We start from the raw sequence: 17,754 nt of genomic DNA, 5'->3' as shown, positions 1-17,754 counted from the left end.
CAATAGGCCTACCCACACATCATTTTGTTGAGAGACTTGGGGGAATGCTGGGTGGAAACACGTTTGTGGCTCACCTCAGATTTCAGAACTTTCCATCAGTGAAATGTGAGGAAAAAGTGTTTTTTTTCCAAATTTTGAGGTTTGCAAAGGATTCTGGGTAACTAAATCTAGTGTGAGCCCCTCAAATCACCCCATCCTGGGTTTCCCTAAGCGTCCAGTTTTAAAAAAATGCACAGGTTTGGAAGGTTTCCCTAAGTGACGGCTAAGCTACAGCCCACAATTCACAGCTAGGCTCTTTCCAAAAAAAACAGTTTGTTTTTAACATACAAATTTGATGTGTCCATGTTGTGTTTAGGGGCGTTTCCTGTCGCGGGCACTAGGCCTACCCACACAAGTGAGCTACCATTTTTATTGGGAGATTTGGGGGAATGCTTGGTGGAAGGAAGTTTGTGATGCCCCTCCGATTCCAGAACTTCCCATCACTGAAATGTGAGGAAAAAGTGTTTTTTAGCCACATTTGGAGATTTGCAAAGGATTCTGGGTGCCAGAAACTGGTGAGAGCCCCACAAGTCATCCCATTCTGGATTCCCCAAGGTGTCTATTGTTGAAAAAACTGTGGGTTTGGTAGGTTTCCCTAAGTGCTGGTGAGCTAGAGGCCAAAGTCCGCAGCTAGGAACTTTGCAAAAACCGCATCCATTTTCATTGGAAAAATGTGATGTGTCCACGTTGTGTTTTGGGCATTTCCCGTTAATGGGACTAGGCCTATCCACCCAAGTAAGGTACCACTTTTATTGGGAGACGTGGGGGAATGCTGTGTGGAAGGACGTTTGTGGCTCCCCTTAGATTCTAGAACTTTGCAGCACCGAAATGTGAGGAAAAAGTGTTTTTTAAGTCACATCTTGAGGTTTGCAAAGGATTCTGGATAACAGAACCTGGTGAGAGTCCCACACGTTACCCAACCCTGGCTTCCCCAAGGTCTTTAGTTTAAAAAAATGCACAGGTTTGGTAGGTTTCCCTAAGTGCTGGGTGTGCTACAGGCCAATATCCACAGCTAGGCACTTTTAAAAAAACAGGTCAGATTCCATTAGAAGAATTTAGGCCCGTATTTAAACTCCGTTTGTGCCGAAATTGCGTCGTTTTTTTCGACGCAAATTCGACGCAAAACTAACGCCATATTTATACTTTGGCGTTAGACGCGTCTAGCGCCAAAGTGCACGGAGTTAGCGTCATTTTTTGGCGTGAACGCCTTCCTTGCGTTAATGAGATGCAAGGTAGGCGTTCCCGTCTTAAAAAATGACTCCGACGCATATGCGTCGTATTTATACTCCCGGGCAAAAATCACGCCCGGGAGTGGGCGGGTCAAAAAACCCCGCTTTTGCGCCTCTTTTTAACGCCTGGGTCAGGGCAGGCGTTAAGGGACCTGTGGGCTCAGAATGAGCCCACAGCTGCCCTCCCCAGCCCCCAGGGACCCCCCCTGCCACCCTTGCCCACCCCAGGAGGACCCCCAAGGATGGAGGGACCCACCCCAGGGACATTAAGGTAAGTTCAGGTAAGTATATATATATATTTTTTTTTATATTTTTTTGTGGCATAGGGGGGCCTGATTTGTGCCCCCCTACATGCCACTATGCCCAATGACCATGCCCAGGGGACATAAGTCCCCTGGGCATGGCCATTGGGCAAGGGGGCATGACTCCTTTCTTTACTAAGACAGGAGTCATGTTAATGGCGCCTGGGCGTCGTAAAAAATGGCGCAAATCGGGTTGAGGCGATTTTTTTGCCTCAACCTGACTTGTCCCATTTTAAGACGCCCTAACGCCATTTTCCCCTACGCCGGCGCTGCCTGGTGTACGTGTTTTTTTTTCGCGCACACCAGGCAGCGCCAGTCTGCTTGCGCCGGCTAACGCCATTCAATAAATACGGCGCCCGCATGGCGCTTCAGAATGGCGTTAGACGGCGCTAATTTTTTTCACGCTAAACTGCGTTAGCGCAGTTTAGCGTCAAAAAGTATAAATACGGGCCTTAATGTGTTCTCTTTGTGTTTTGGGGCATTTCCTGTTGCAGGCATTAGGCCTACCTACACAAGTGAGGTACCATTTTTAATGGGAAATTTGGGGGTAAGCTCAGTGAAAGGAGGTTTGTGGCTCCTCTCAAATTCCAGATCGTTCCATCACCGAAACGTGAGGAAAATGTGTTTTTTGCTGAAGTTTGAGGTTTGCAAATCATTCTTGGTGACAGAAACTGGTTACAGCCCCACAAGACACTCCATCCTGGGTTCCCCTAGTTGTCCATGTTTCCAAAATGGACAGGTTTGGTAGGTTTCCCTAAGTGCCATTTGAGCTACAGCCCAAAATCCACAGCTAGGCACTTTCCAAAAAACCCGTCAGTTTTCAATGTAAAATTGTGATGTGTTCATGTTGCGATTAGGGGCGTTTCCTGTTGTAGTCACTAGTTCTATGCACACAAGTGAGGTCCCATTTTTATCGGGAGGCTTGGGGGAATGCTTGGTGGTAGGAATTTTGTGGCTCCTCTCAGATTCTAGAACTTTCCATCACCGAAATGTGAGGAAAAAGTGTTTTCTTTTACCAAATGTTGAGGTTTGCAAAGGATTCTGGGTGATAAAACCTAGTGAGAGCCCCACAAGTCATCCCATCCGATGTTCCCCAAGGTGTCTTATTTTAAAAATGCACAGGTTTGGTAGGTTTCTGTAAGTGCCGGCTGAACTACATTCCAACCTCCACAGCTAGGCACTTTCCAAAAAACCTGTCACTTTTCAATGTAAAACTGTGATGTCTCCATGTTGCGTTGAGGGGTGTTTCCTGTCATGGGCAGTAGGCCTACCCACACATGTGAGGTCCCATTTTTATCAGGAGACTTGGGGGAACCCAGAATAGAAGAACAAGTGTTATTATTCATTGTCTTTCTTAAATTCTTTCTTTCCAAATCTAAGACAGTGTAAGAAAGAAGTCTATTTGAGAAGTACCCTGTAATTCACATGCTAGTATGGGGACCCCGAGTTCAGAGATGTGCAAATAACCACTGCTTCTCAACAGCTTATCTTTTGCCCATTGTGAAAATACAAAAGTTTATTTGATACCTACTTTTCACTCTTTATATTTTACCAAATGAATTGCTGTGTACCCAGTAGAGAATGAAAACCCATTGCAAGGTGCAGCTCATTTATTGGCGCTGGGTACCTTGGGTTCTTGTTGAACCTACAAGCCCTATATATCCACGCAACCAGAAGAGTCCAGCAAACATAACAGTATATTGCTTTAAAAAATGTGCCATAGGTGGAAAGAGTTGCAGAAGAAAACGTGGACAGAAATGTCTGTTTTTTTTCAACTTAATTTCAATATGTTTTTATTTCAGCTGTTACTTTCTGTAGGAAAACCTTGAAGGATCTACACAAATGACCCCTTGCTGAGTTCAGAATTGTATCTACTTTTCAGAAACGGTTAGCTGTCCAGGATCCAACACTGGTTTTACACCAAATGCTGTCACTAACTTGAAGGAGGCTGAAAGCACAAAAAATAGTAAAAATGGTGTATGTCCCAATAAAATGTCAAAACTGTGTTGAAAATTGTAGTCTGCCTGTTTCTGAAAGCTGGGAAGATAGTGATTATAGCACCACAAACCTTTTGTAGATGCCATTTGCAGTGAAAAAAGCATGCTGTCTTCTGAAGCACCTTTTCCCATTTTTCCCCGGCAAAACTCATTTTAGCTGCATTGTGGCTAAATTCTTGGTCTCCACCAGGAAAAACCACAAACTATGTGTACCTTTAGAATCTCTAGAAAGTTGCAAAAAAAGGACACACATTTGGCATGGATAACTTATGTGGACAACATGTTATGAGGGCCTAAGCCCGAACTACCCCAAATAGCCACAAAAAGGCTTGGCACAGGAGAGGAAAGTCCTGGCACCGAAGGGGTTAAAGCATTTAATCTGTTGTGGTTCCCTGCAGTATAATTAATGTACCATTTAAAATTCAATATGAGGAATTTCCAACCTGTAATTCCAAAGGCTCTCTCTCTCGAAGTCTCTAAACTAGAGCAAATTCTGTAGAATTACCAAATTGTGATAAAGCTTGTGGCAAAGTCCTGGCTACAGCTGTCATTGTCAACACAACAGCCCCTTGGTAACCCTGAAGATTATGTGATGTCACAAAGGCGTCTGACTTTGGTATGACCCAATGATATCACAGTCTTGTGAGTGACTTCTACCACATATGTAGGCATAGAACACTATTCAACTCCAAAAACCATGACAGGTGCCTGTCTGCAGTGTCACAATAGTTCGGTTTAGACTTCAGAAATAATTTTTCAGTGAGCTTGCAATCAACTTTATGATTGAGGAATTTGTCGTTGTGCCATTGGGAGTAAGATGATATATCAGTCAGCTGTGCCGTGATCACATGGTACAGTTCTTTGGTGCTCTTTCGCTATAAGAACTGGAGTATGATTTGTCTTTGTCATTCCGATCAGTCCTGTGGTGCATGCAACCTGTCGTTCATTGCACATGGTGCCTCTTTGAGTGTCTACCATTAGTGTGTCTTGCTGTTCAGCCAGTGCCTCTGGTAGACAAGTACCTGCTGATGTTCCGAATAGGGGTCATTTACGGTTGTGCCCCACATGACTGAGGTTGATTTGCGAGGCCATTTATGAGCCACTGCTTGTGAACTATCTAGCTCCATCAGGCACTATGGATGGTGCTGCCTTTGCGGGTGATTCCACGCTTGAGGCTTCTGCGCAGTTCTGCTCCATGGATCCATCTGCCAATCCTGTGATCGACCTTACATCTAACTATGTGGAGTCCTTCCTGGAAGCGCTCCCATTTGATGACTTCAGAGACATTCTTCAAGATCATCATTATTGTTGAATGATTTGACTACTGGCCTTATTCAAAGTTGCTAGAAATGGTGTTTCTGGTTGACTAGGGTAAACACCTAGGCCAGACAGAACCCACCACTCTAGTCAGGATGAGGAGTTACACACTCAAGATAACCCCTTCTCGCTCTCTTGGTAGGTTGAAATGAGCAGTCAGGCTTATTCCAGAGGCAATGTGTAAAGCATTTGCACAACACACACAACAGTCGTGACACAATAAATACACCACAAAGGAAACAAAACCACAAGTTATATAAAAATAAACTGTATGGCATAAAACATCATTAGACCAAAAACTACATGTCTCAGTAACATAAGCAGTTGTCAGAACATCACACAGGTTACTAGTACTCCGCAAGAATAAGCGGTCGTCAGGTTATCATTATCACCAAATATGCACATCAGAATAAACACATTATCAACAATGCCAAGACATCATAATGAATGCACTTAAAGAGCAATATGCATGTCACAAACACTTCCCTCCCTGTGTACATGTCATCATAAAACCCTCCTTCCCAAGGCATGTACTGTAGCCCCTGAAATGCTCCTTATTACAACACCACCAAAGGGCATAGCATATTATTCCAGGTCAGGACACAAGCATCTAAGAAGTAAGAAGACATACCATATATCTGGGGAATATCAGACATTCAGTCCTCCTCTCAGCACCTTCCCCACCGAGGTGACAGCACATTTGGTACCCCTTATAGAAGGTATACGGTGGCTCCTTATCCACTTACACTTAACATAGGTAGTGCTGGACTTTCTGCGTGAAATGGGGAACAAACACAAATGCCTGACCACCAGGGCAATTATGGTATTTAAAGGTCTCTCCTGTAGCATTTTCCCCCAGGCCCTGTGGAGTGTGTTCCAGCACAAACGTAGGCTGCAGAATTACCTTTGTGCCTACTATAAGCGTTACAGTAATCTCTGAGAGTCTGTCTTGCTCTCGGGTGAGGAGTGACAGACGTCTGAGGCAAGCTACCTCAGGGACCATCATCTGAGTTGAGCCCAACAGCCACCGACCCCACTTGGTATCAAATGAGGGCCCATGACCAGTGCTGAGTCAATCCTGAACACAAGCTGGAAGTATCATGGAGGGGACCCCGCAAGGCAAGCAATAGGGATGGCTGCCTGCAAACGTGCAGCAAACTGCCGAGCAGTGTTTTCCTTGCTGGGGTCTGTCCCAGGATAGCAGGTGGGAACACACTCTGTGTCATGATGGGGTGGGGGAAGAGACCTCACTCCGCCTCCCCCCGCATTCCAACATGCGGCCGCTCCACTGCAAGGAAAAATACAGTATTTTCAAGCTGAGGCTCTGGAGCTCGGCAGACAAGCACTGTCAGGCCCACCTCTCCTCTCCTGCAGCCAAGCTACCCAGGTTCTGGGGCAGTAAACAGGGGGGTGAGTAAGGAGGCATTCACTCCCACCTGTTGGGGCAAATTGTAGTTGAGCCAGGGGAGCTCTCCTCTGTCAGTGCGGCGGCTTCCTTTCCCTTGGGGCTGTGCAATTGGGAGTAAGATGATGTACCAATCAGCCATATAGGGAGGTTTCCAAGAGTAGATCCAGGTGAATCATTTTATGATTTAATTATAGCCCTTCAGTGGATTTGAAAAGAGAGACTGCAGAATGATTGCTCCATCAGTTTAGAATTTGGAGTCTCGTCCACTGGGATATGTATTTATGATATGTGAAATCAACATAAATATAAAATGAAATATCTAAATATAAAATGAAGAATTCCTTTCCTGTCATGTCATGCAGATGTAACAGTAAATAATTTTTATAATGAAGTGGGCTGAGGTCTGTCAAAATCTCTAAACCAGAAGCAAATTCTGTAGCATGTAAAAACAGTGACAAAGATGGCGGCAAAGTCTTGGCTACAGCTGCCAATGTTGACGCACCTGCACCTTAGCAACCCTGAAGATTCTGTGATATCTCACTTTGGTAAGAACCAGTGATGTCACAATCTGAGTAAAAGCTGGTAGGAATGTAAGAGTGTTCTATTCAGGAAGCTAAGATATATGCTGGTCTGCAGTGGCGCAAAAAGCAGCACTTTCACACCATCACCCATTGGAATAAAGTGAAATTATGTGAACATATCTGGTGCAAATGGATTTAGCATTAGGGCGAGAAACCCAGAGGAGGCAAATGTGGCTTAGAACATTTCATTACATTACAAAGTTTCTTTCTTCTATACAGCTTGATTTATATTTGGATTAATACCACGGAAAGTACAAACAGAATCCTTTTCAAATAAAATGTGATAGTAAAAATTTCTTTGTCTATCACATGCCTCAGAATAGAAAGAGAGTTTATTTTATGTGAATTACTAGACCAAGCGATATGGTATCACAACCACTCCCTACCCCCTTGTCCTGCCAGTAAGAAGTTTAATAACTTCAATGAAATATATCTACCAGCAGCTTTCAAACAGCCATACAAACTATGTGGAAGCCTTGTCAGGTGCAGGTTTGAGAAAATAAGAACAGGGAAGTGGAATCCATGAAATGTCTCCCTCATAAAGGAAACTTTATTGAGGAAACCATAATTTAACTCATCTGGGTACATGATCTTATGTGTTGTGTTAGTCTTACCTGGTTCCGCCCAAATGACTGATAGAGAAACTGACATTACTCTGACATAACAGTAGTTTTCATAAACTCTGGTGTTTAATTTTACTCTGTTTCACTTTTAGTGCAACAGTTAAAAATGTTCGTTTTTGGATTATTTTAGCACCTTTCTTCTCTCTGTATGGGAGAGCTATCTACTTTTTTAAATTTTTTATTTGGTTGAATCAAGCATTCTTTATTCTTTCAATTGCATCTGTTTTTTTAACTGTTGAATCATTGCCTGCTTTAGAGCACATAACACAGGGTTTATTTTAAATTCAATTCATACTAACTAAGGCGCAGACAGGGACACTTGAAGGAGATATTGTTTGCTTTCGTTGAGTCTTCTGGCCTACCCTTTGATGAAGCAGAGATATTACATGTGAAAATGCCTGTAGTCAGCAATCTTCCTCTAACGCAGAAGAGGGATTTCCTTTCAGATTGTGCTAAACTCAGACATTTATGGGTATCTTAAATACTACTCAATCAAATTTTGAGATAGATCTTAAGCAAACTATGTTTTTTCTCAAAGAGTAGTCTCCTTGGGCTTAGTCAACAAGAAGACATAGCTTGTCATGCCCACTATTTATTTAGATATTGAGAAAAGGCTACGCTGTTTAAATTGTCACATGCATATATTCTGTCTTTCTTCTAGCTCTAAGGCATTGCTTTGTTGCCATGTCTACATTCAAAGACTTTAATCTGTTGTGCTTCCTTGCAGTATAATTAATATGCCATTTAAAATACATTATGATGAATTTCCAACCTGTAATTCCACAACGTTGTTTCTCTCACAGTCTCTAAACCAAATAAAATCTGTAGAATTACCAAATTGTGATAAAGCTAGTGTTGGAAAATGGGTTATTGGTAAGGGCAGGTAGGTACCTACACTTAGCAATAGGCCACTAACCTCCACTAAGGTCACAAAACAGTAATTAAATAAAACACGGGAAACAGTTTAAAAATCCAAAACCAATTTATGAAAATAGATTATATTTTTATCTTTAAAATGACACCAAAAGGAATAAAATCGGATAAGGGGAACCAGAGGTATGAATTTTTAAAGAATTATTATTTTTTTAGCGCCTAGAAACAAAAAGCGCCAATCGGATCATCTGGTTGCACCTCGACCGGGGCAAAGTCAAAGTTTCAGGCCGACCGCGATGGAGCCCTGCTCGGCTACAGGCCGCGGGAGGCCTCGGTTAAAATGTTACCTTCACACTTAGGGGGTCATTCTGACCATGGCGGTCATTGACCGCCAGGGCCGCGAATGACGGAAGCACCGCCAACAGGCTGGCGGTGCTCCCTAGCCCATTCTGACCGCGGCGGTAAAGCCGCGGTCAGAAAACCGGGTCCGGCGGTTTCCCGCCGGTTTACCCCCGGCTGGGCGAATCCGCCAGGGCAGCGCTGCAAGCAGCGCTGCTTTGGGGATTCTGACCCCCTTCCCGCCAGCCTGTTTCTGGCGATTTTCACTGCCAGGAAGAGGCTGGCGGGAACGGGTGTCCTGGGGCCCCTGGGGGCCCCTGCACTGCCCATGCCACTGGCATGGGCAGTGCAGGGGTCCCCTAACAGGGCCCAGGGCGGCTTTTCACTGTCTGCCTAGCAGACAGTGAAAAGCGCGATGGGTGCAACTGCACCCGTCGCACGCCCGCAACACAGCCGGCTCCATTCGGAGCCGGCTTCTGTGTTGCAGGCCTCCTTCCCGCTGGGCCGGCAGGCGCTAACATGGTTAGCGCCCGCTGGCCCAGCGGGAAGGTCGGAATGCCGGCAGCGGTCTTTTGACCGCGTGGCAGCTGATTGGCGGTTCCCGCCTGGCGGGCGGCGACCGCCGCCCGCCAGTGTTGGAATGACCACCTTAGTCTTTTTTTTCGAAGATTTTCTTCAGCGGGACGAACCTGCCAGTCCAGTCCGACCTCCTGGAGCCCTTCTCCGGATACGCGATGCTGGAATCCTCGGTGGAGATTTTTACCTTCGGACTTAGTCGTTTTTTCGAGGTGAAAATCCTTCGACCGGGGTAAACCTGGATCTTGATCCGACGTCCATGGAGCCCTTCTCGGATACGCTGGCTGCGAGGTCCCGGTCAACTTTTTACCTTCGGACTTAGTCTCTTTTTCTGAGATTTTCTTTACCGGGACGAACCAGCAATCAGACCGGGTCGCGGTTGAGGCAAGCCGGCTAGAGTTGCCGCGGCGGGTTGGTCCCTCTATGGAGCTTTTTTACAAAAGTTGTCCAAACTTCTGGGGCTTCTCCCAGATGTCGTTTTAAGGTTCTTTTGGGGTCCACAGCTCACCCCAAGGGTCCAGAAGTTCTGAGATGGTCCTTGGGGGGTGCGGACTACAGCTCCCAGAATACACCTGGCGCAAACTCCTTTTTGGCCACTGGACAGTGGTCAGCTGGTCGCTTTCTTCAGGAGTTTGTGCAGGGGTCTCTGGATAGCAATTTTTCACCTGTAGCAAACAGGGAGTCCCTCCTTGAACCAGTTGAAGCCAGGCAAAGTCCTTCTTGTGGTGAAGCCCAAGTGTGCAGCTGGTGCAGTCCTTCTGAGTGCAGGTTCCAGGTGCAGGCCAGGGGTCCAGCAGGGCAGTCCTTCTTCTTCTGTTGTTCTTCCTTGTTGGATGTGGTAGGGAACTGAGGTGTGGGTGCAAGTCTGCCAGTTTTATCCTTGCTCCTGGGTGAAAAGCAGGGGGGTCCTGGTTCTCCAATCAGGTGCAGGGTCCTTCCCCCTGTGATCACCACTTCCTGGGAAGTGTGGCAAAAATCAATCCCAGGAGGCAACATTCTCTAAAAATCCATCATGGCTGAATCTGATTTTTGGAGGTTACATCTGGCTGAGCCCACCCACTGGTGTGGCTAAAAATCATAAACACACCCATCTCCTGCCCTCTCCTAATCTAATCAAGGGGGAACCTAGTTGTCTGGGGTTGCAGGATGTGGGGGTGTTGCTGGTTGCTCCAAATGTCCTTCTCTGCCTTTGAATACCAGTTTGGCAGCCCTCTCCCTTCCTGCCTCACCATCTGCTGAGGGGAGATTCCTTCCCACAGGCACATTCCTTTGTGTGAAGCCAGGCCACTTCACACCTCATCAAGGCAGTTTGCCCAAGCTGCTACAGGCTGGCCAATCAGAGCACAGCAGCAAAAACAATGCAGGGCTGAAATTGGCAACTTTTTAGGTAAAGTTTAAAACTCTTTACCTGAACAAGTTATATTGAATCCAACACCTGGAAGTTGTGGGATTTAATACAACAATTAATTTGATACCAAACTCTTGGTATGCATCATTTAAGGAGACTTTAAAAATTAAAATAAAGTCTCCCCATTTTAGCCTTTGAAGGCCATTTACTACAATGAGGGAAAAACGAATTTGGCTGTTTTTACCTCACCAGGGCTTATAAAACTATTTTTATAAGGTCCCTGCTTATAGTTACATGGCACCCAGTCCTAGGGGCACATAGGGCACACCTTAGGGGTGACTTATATGTAAAAATAGGGTAGTTTACAACTTTGGAACTACTTTTAATTCCAAAGTTGAATTTGCATATAACTTTAATTTAAAAGCAGCCAGCAAGGCAGGCCTGCCTTTAAAATGACACTGGGCACCTCAGCAGTGCACCTATGGGTGCACTACCTATGCTGTGGTCCCTAAACCTACATGCCCTACCATATACTAGGGACTTATAGGTAGGTTAACTTAACCAATTATAATTAGCCTAATTTGCATATCCATTTTACACAGAGCACAGGCCCTGAGACTGGTTAGCAGTACCCAGGGCACCATCAGAGTCAGGAAAACACCAGCAAAATGTGGAAAATGGGGGCACAAAGTTAGGGGGCCTCTGCAATCAGCCCTGTTTTCTCACACAAGCCCCCCCCCCCAGCCCACACACCCAGGAGACTCAGCCCAACCCTGGGAGAGCCTTCCTGGCTTGTTAGGCGAGGAAGACAGTGAAGAAAACTGGCTGTCCCTTTGCAGGGCCTACTCTGCCTTACATCCTCCTGTCATGGTCACTCCCTCTGGGTAGTGAAGCCATCCCAACAGTGAAAGGACCCATCTCAAACTGAAACTTCCCTCTAGGGGGGTCTTCCTCCTCTCTCTCTGCCAACTTGGGTAGTGAGGTGCCCACCTCCCCTACTCCTAACTTTGCTAGGGCAACACCTAGCTTACCCAAAGAGGTCACCCAACACTTGAGCAACCCCACCATGACCAACAGGGTCAGAGGGCCTACTTTGCTTTTGGCCCTGGGGTCTGCCTCCCAGGCCAAGTGCAGTGCTGCCAGGAAGGCTAGCACCCAGCAGAGGCTACTGACAGCTGTCAGTACCCAGAACCACACCCTAAGCTCTCCACTGACAGGTGGCTGAGCTTCTTTAGGGACAACTGTGGGGTCCTGGCACCCCTCTTGCTGTCTAGAGTGGGGGGCTACCACCTCCTGTGGCAGACACCCTCCTTCCTCTCTCCCTTCCGTCAGTGCAGGGGCAACACCTTGCATCTGGACAGCTGCCTGACTACTCAGGACTTCCTTGGGGTCAGGGGAGGCCTCACCAGTGCCAATTCTGGGCTCCCCCCTACTGGGGCAGAAGGCCTTTGGCTTCCTGGAACTCTCTTTAAGAGTGGCCTACCCTTCCTTTTCTTCTTTCCTTTTCTGGGGGACCCCTGTCTCCTAACTGTAGGGACTGACTCCCCAGGACTTTGGGTCCCCGGAGCATATATAAAATACACATACATTATCATGTGTAAAAACAGCAATGCAGGCTATAAACATAAAGAGGCTAAAAATGCTTTATTTCTATGAAGTTTTTTTTTTTGTTGTTTTTTTTTGTTTTTCATATTATGAAATCACAATAGAGAATAAATATCTACCCAAACCCTCAAAACTGGGTTTAGGGAAGTAAGCAGCAGCAAACACTGGAGAAAAAGAGAAAAAACTACATTGAAAAACCAATAGAACATTCTTAGCCAATAAGCTGCATGCAGGTTAACACAGGAGAATCATAAAAACTTTGGCACCGTGCCTTTAAGACCCTGAGCACCTCCAGTATCCCACCATGCCTCAGGGGTGAAGGAAAGGTGACAGTTGGTTCACAGTTAGGTCAGTTCTTTTTTCCGGCTTCTTCTGAGAGGATCCTGGAGCATTGAGCTCTCAGTTTTTCTGAGTTTTTCTCAGAAAAATCCTTTAAAAAAGCGTTTTTTCCTGTTTCACTCGACAGATAACATCTTTGTCTGAGTTTGGGCAGTTTTTTCCTGACAGAAAAATGCCTTCACTTTTTGTCAAATGCCCTTCTTGTGGGAAGAAGAAGGCCCAGTCAGACCCACACTCTCTGTGTATTGTGTGCCTGCCTCAGAGTCACTGCCCTGACACTTCTAAGTACTGCAAGAATATGTCAAAGAGGACTCTGAAGGACAGAGAAAAGATCAGGCTACATGGGCTTCAGGAGAGGCAGAAAACATCGTCCTCTTCACTTCCCAGACAACCAGCAGGCCATTCTCAGGAGAGAATGGCTAGGTCGACGTCAGCAGGTAGGAAAGTACCTGTTTGTTCCCCGTCGACGTGGTCGCTATCACCGTCTTACCGGCATAGATCGCCGTCGACGGCGACACACCCGACGTCGAAGGAGACGGCGTCGAGGGAACACCATCGCAGGGGCAGGTCTCCGTCGACGGCAGCCCGCCGATCGACGTCGAGCCATCGCCGGCGTGCCCGGTCGCCGCCAAAGGCTGTGCGCCCCCCGACGTCAGGAGACACGAAGTCGAAATCGCCACGACGGCATGAGAGACATCTGCCGTCGGCCTCCCACCGCTCTACGTCGAGGCACACGACGGCGAGCAGGTCGAGGCCCAAAGATCGCCGTTCGACGTCGAGACACTCTACGTCGAGACACTCAACGTCGAGACACTCAACGTTGAGGCAAGTGCAATCGGTGGGGCGCCCTTCGACGTCGACACAGCCGTCGACGTCGACACAGGTGTTACCTGACCCGCAGGGAGTAGAACATCGCCCCACGCCAGACAAGGCCGCACCATCTCCAATGGTCTCCATACCGAGCGACTCATCTCGTTCAAGAGCGGCATCATCTGGGCATGTTTCGCCCATCAATCTATCTCCAAGGTGGCTAGAGAGCCTTAACAGACCAGCGGCCTCCCCGGATTCGCAGTATTCGCGAATGTACTCACCTACTGCCTCCCTGCCAAGAACGCCATCACCGACAGCAAGGGCAGGACGGGCTCGTTCTGCTCCTCGTCAACCGACCGCGAGGCCTGGGCGCTCTGCTACAGCGTCTCGCAGGAGGTCTCGTTCTCAACGGCAATCCAGGTCTCGTTCAAGAAGAAGATCACCCTCCTGGTCGTCTTCAGGATCATCTGTCGGGCGTTACTCCCCCACCCTAACAGATTCTCCACCTGCTAGGGTCTCACCGGTGGATGACATTACCACGTTTAACGAGGTGCTGTTAAGGGGAGCACAGAAATTAAACATAGAGGTCCCAGAGCCATCTACCTCCTCGTCAGTCATCTTTGAGACTCTACAGCAGAGATCAGCGTCAAAAAAGCTGCTGCCTCTAGTGCCTGGTTTGTTGCAGCCAACCATGGACACTTTTCTGGCCCCAGCCACACTCAAATCTGCCCCGGCTAGGATTCTCAAAAAATACAAGGCTCCCGAACAGGACCCTTTGTTCCTCAGGAAGGATCCGCCACCGGACTCCGTAATATTAGCCGCAGCCCGAAAGACCCACTCGGTGGCATGATCATCCACGGTCCACCCGGATAAAGAGAGCAGGCATCTAGACTCTCTGGGGAGAAAGATGTGCGGTACGGCGGCTTCGGCAATGAAAGTCTCCAGTGCTTCTGCACTCCTGGGCAGATATGATCGTTCTCTGTGGGACTCTCTCAATAGATTCACAGAGAAATTGCCCAGAGAGGACAGGCAAGATTTTCAAGAGATCCTGCAAGAGGGATGCCTGGTATCCATCCAGGTTATCAGCGCGGCGGCAGATGGGGCGGATTTAGCTGCACATGGGTATGCACATGGAATCTGTGCAAGGAGGTCTTCCTGGCTGAGACTCACGGGTTTAAAGCAGGAAGCACAACAACGCATCCTGAATCTCCCATTCGCCGGGAACTCGCTGTTTGGTGCCCATGCAGACGAGGAAATGGCCCGCATGAAGACCGAGGTGGATACCATGAGGGCAGGGGGCCTGGAAAGAAAGAAAGATTTCAGGCGGAGGTATAGGCCTTATGACAGGCGCCCTTTCCAGCAGAGGGTTCAAACCCCTGACTGGTCCCAAAGGTCACAGCAACGGCAGGGTTGCCCTCTCTTTCAGCGAAGGAACACAAGGGAGCGAGGGTCAAGTAGACCTCAGCAGTCCACTCCGAAAGCGCCGGCCAAACAATGAGATCTCGCTTCCCTCGACACTGTACACCACTCCGGTGGGGGGAAGTATTACAGATTATCTTCACGAGTGGCACTCTATCACAAGAGACAAATGGGTGCTCAATATTGTCGAAAATGGCTACTCTCTTCTTTTCAAACAGCCTCCACCACACTTGCCACCAACCAAATGCAATCCATCTCATCTCAGCCTGCTGCGCAAAGAGGCTCTCGCCCTCTTACAAAAGAATGCCATAGAAAAGGTTCCACCTGCGCACAGAGGAAAGGGGGTTTACTCCCGTTATTTTCTGGTGGCGAAGAAGGGTCGAGAGGTCGTTTTCAGACCAATTCTGGACCTACGGCTGCTGAACAAATACATAAGGAAACAGAAGTTCAGGATGCTAGCGCTTCACCAGATTTTCCCTCAGCTACATCAGGGAGACTGGATGTGCTCCATCGACCTGCAGGATGCATATTTTCACATCCCAATAGCTCCCAAACATCGGAAATTCCTGCGCTTCCAAGTAGCGTTACAGCATTATCAGTTCAGAGTTCTACCATTTGGCCTGAAATCTGCCCCACGCGTCTTCTCGAAATGTATGGCAGTGGCAGCGGCACATCTTCGAAAACAAAAGATATTCATCTACCCATACCTAGACGACTGGTTACTGAAGGCTTCTTCTCCAGAGCAGGCGAGAAGCCATGGGGACATTGTGCTCAGAGTTTGCGAGTCTCTAGGTCTTCAGGTAAATTACCAAAAGTCAACCTTGATTCCAACACACAACCTTCACTACCTGGGAGCTATAATAAACACAGAACTCCAAAGAGTGTATCCTTCGGAGGAACGACTATCCTCAATAGACAGGAAGTGTCAGGACCTGTTGAAAGCCAACGCACCTACGGCACGTCAGGTGACATCGCTGCTGGGCTCCATGGCATCATGCATTTTTATTGTCCCAAATGCCAGACTGCACATGAGGCCCCTCCAAGAGGCATTGGAGAGCAACTGGAGCCAAAGGACAGGTCGCTGGGAGGACAGAGTGCGACTACCGGCAGTAGCACTTCAGTCATTGAAATGGTGGATGCACAGACCTCACCTGTCAGTAGGTGCTCCGTTTCACCAGGTAGTTCCATCCGACACTCTGGTAACGGATGCGTCTCTTCAGGGATGGGGGGCTCATCTGGGTCCCCTTCAAGCTCAGGGCCTGTGGTCAGACAAGGAAAAGCAGTACCACATCAATCTGCTAGAACTCAGAGCGGTCCATCTGGCTCTCAAGTCTTTCATACCACTAATTCAGGGGAAAACTCTCTTAATACAAACGGACAATACAACCACGATGTATTATTTGAACAAGCAGGGGGGAACGAGATCCCTACCCCTATCTCGAGAGTCCCAAACGATATGGCATTGGCTCCTGGCCAGAGGAATGTCACTTACAGCGGTTCACCTGCCAGGTCAACAAAACGTGGAAGCAGATTTCCTGAGCAGACACCTAGAGGACGCACACGATTGGGTCCTACACGGCAAAGTCGTCGAATACATCTTCGCTCAATGGGGTCGACCTCAACTGGATCTCTTTGCAGACGAAGTAAACAAAAAATGCCCAGACTTCGCATCCAGGTTCTACCGTCCGGGATCTCGAGGGAATGCCCTGTTGATCGACTGGTCAGGGATATTTTTCTACGCCTTTCCACCGATTCCCCTCATACCGGCAGTGATCAACAAACTTTACAGATCCAGAACCAGAATGATTCTCATAGCGCCACAATGGCCCCGTCAATTCTGGTACACAGATCTCCTCAACCTATCGGAAAAACCTCACAGGAGGCTGCCGTGCAGACCGGATCTTCTGAGCAGAATGGAAGGCAGGATTCTGCATCCCAACCTACCCTCTCTGAGCTTAACAGCATGGCTCCTGAATTCCTGCAGTATGGGCACCTAGGGCTCTCACAGGAGTGCATGAACATCTTGAAAGAGTCCAACGACCTTCCACGCGGCGTTCCTACGCTTTTAAGTGGAAGAGATTCTACATATGGTGCTGTCAACCAGGTCAGAATCCCATATGGGCTCAGGAGGATGTCATACTGACTTATTTGCTTCATCTGGCAAAGTCCGGTCTGCAGGTATCATCTATTAAGGTACATTTGTCTGCCATTACAGCCTATCACAAGTCACCTTCTCAGGAATCCTTCTTTACGAAACCTGTAGTCAAGGATTTCTTAGAAGGTTTGAAAAAAGTTTTTCCGCCCATTCGGAGACCATCTCCTCCATGGGAGCTGAACATAGTATTGTCAAAACTTATGGGCCCTCCTTTTGAACCTATACATAAGGCCTCTTTACAACACCTTACGTGGAAGACGGCTTTTTTAGTGGCCATTACTTCAGCGAGGAGGGTCAGCGAAATTCAGGCTTTGTCTTCCAAAGAACCGTTCACGGTTTTTCATGACAATAGAGTGGTTCTGCGAACTCACCCATCTTTCCTTCCGAAGGTGGTGTCAGAATTCCATATCAATCAGACTATATCTTTACCAGTTTTCTTTCCCAATCCGGAGACTCCGGCAGAGAAAGCATTGCACCCCTTAGGCTTGAAAAGAGTGCTGAAATTTTATCTGGATAAGACAAAATCGATTAGACATTCTAACCGTTTGTTTGTAAATTATGGTCATTTGAGGACAGGAGAGGCAGCATCTAAACAAACGATATCAAGATGGATAGTTTCTTGTATTGTTAATACTTACCAGCTGGCTAATAAACAATTACTAGCTAGGCCTAAAGCGCATTCCACAAGGGGAAAAGCGGCTACTGCTGCCCTCCTTAACAATGTTCCAATATCTGAGATTTGTAAGGCTGCTACATGGAAGTCTGTGCATACGTTTACTAGACATTACTGTTTA

Source organism: Pleurodeles waltl, chromosome 8, assembly GCF_031143425.1.
Source record: "Pleurodeles waltl isolate 20211129_DDA chromosome 8, aPleWal1.hap1.20221129, whole genome shotgun sequence".
Taxonomy (NCBI): domain Eukaryota; kingdom Metazoa; phylum Chordata; class Amphibia; order Caudata; family Salamandridae; genus Pleurodeles; species Pleurodeles waltl.
This window is presented reverse-complemented; position numbering follows the sequence as displayed.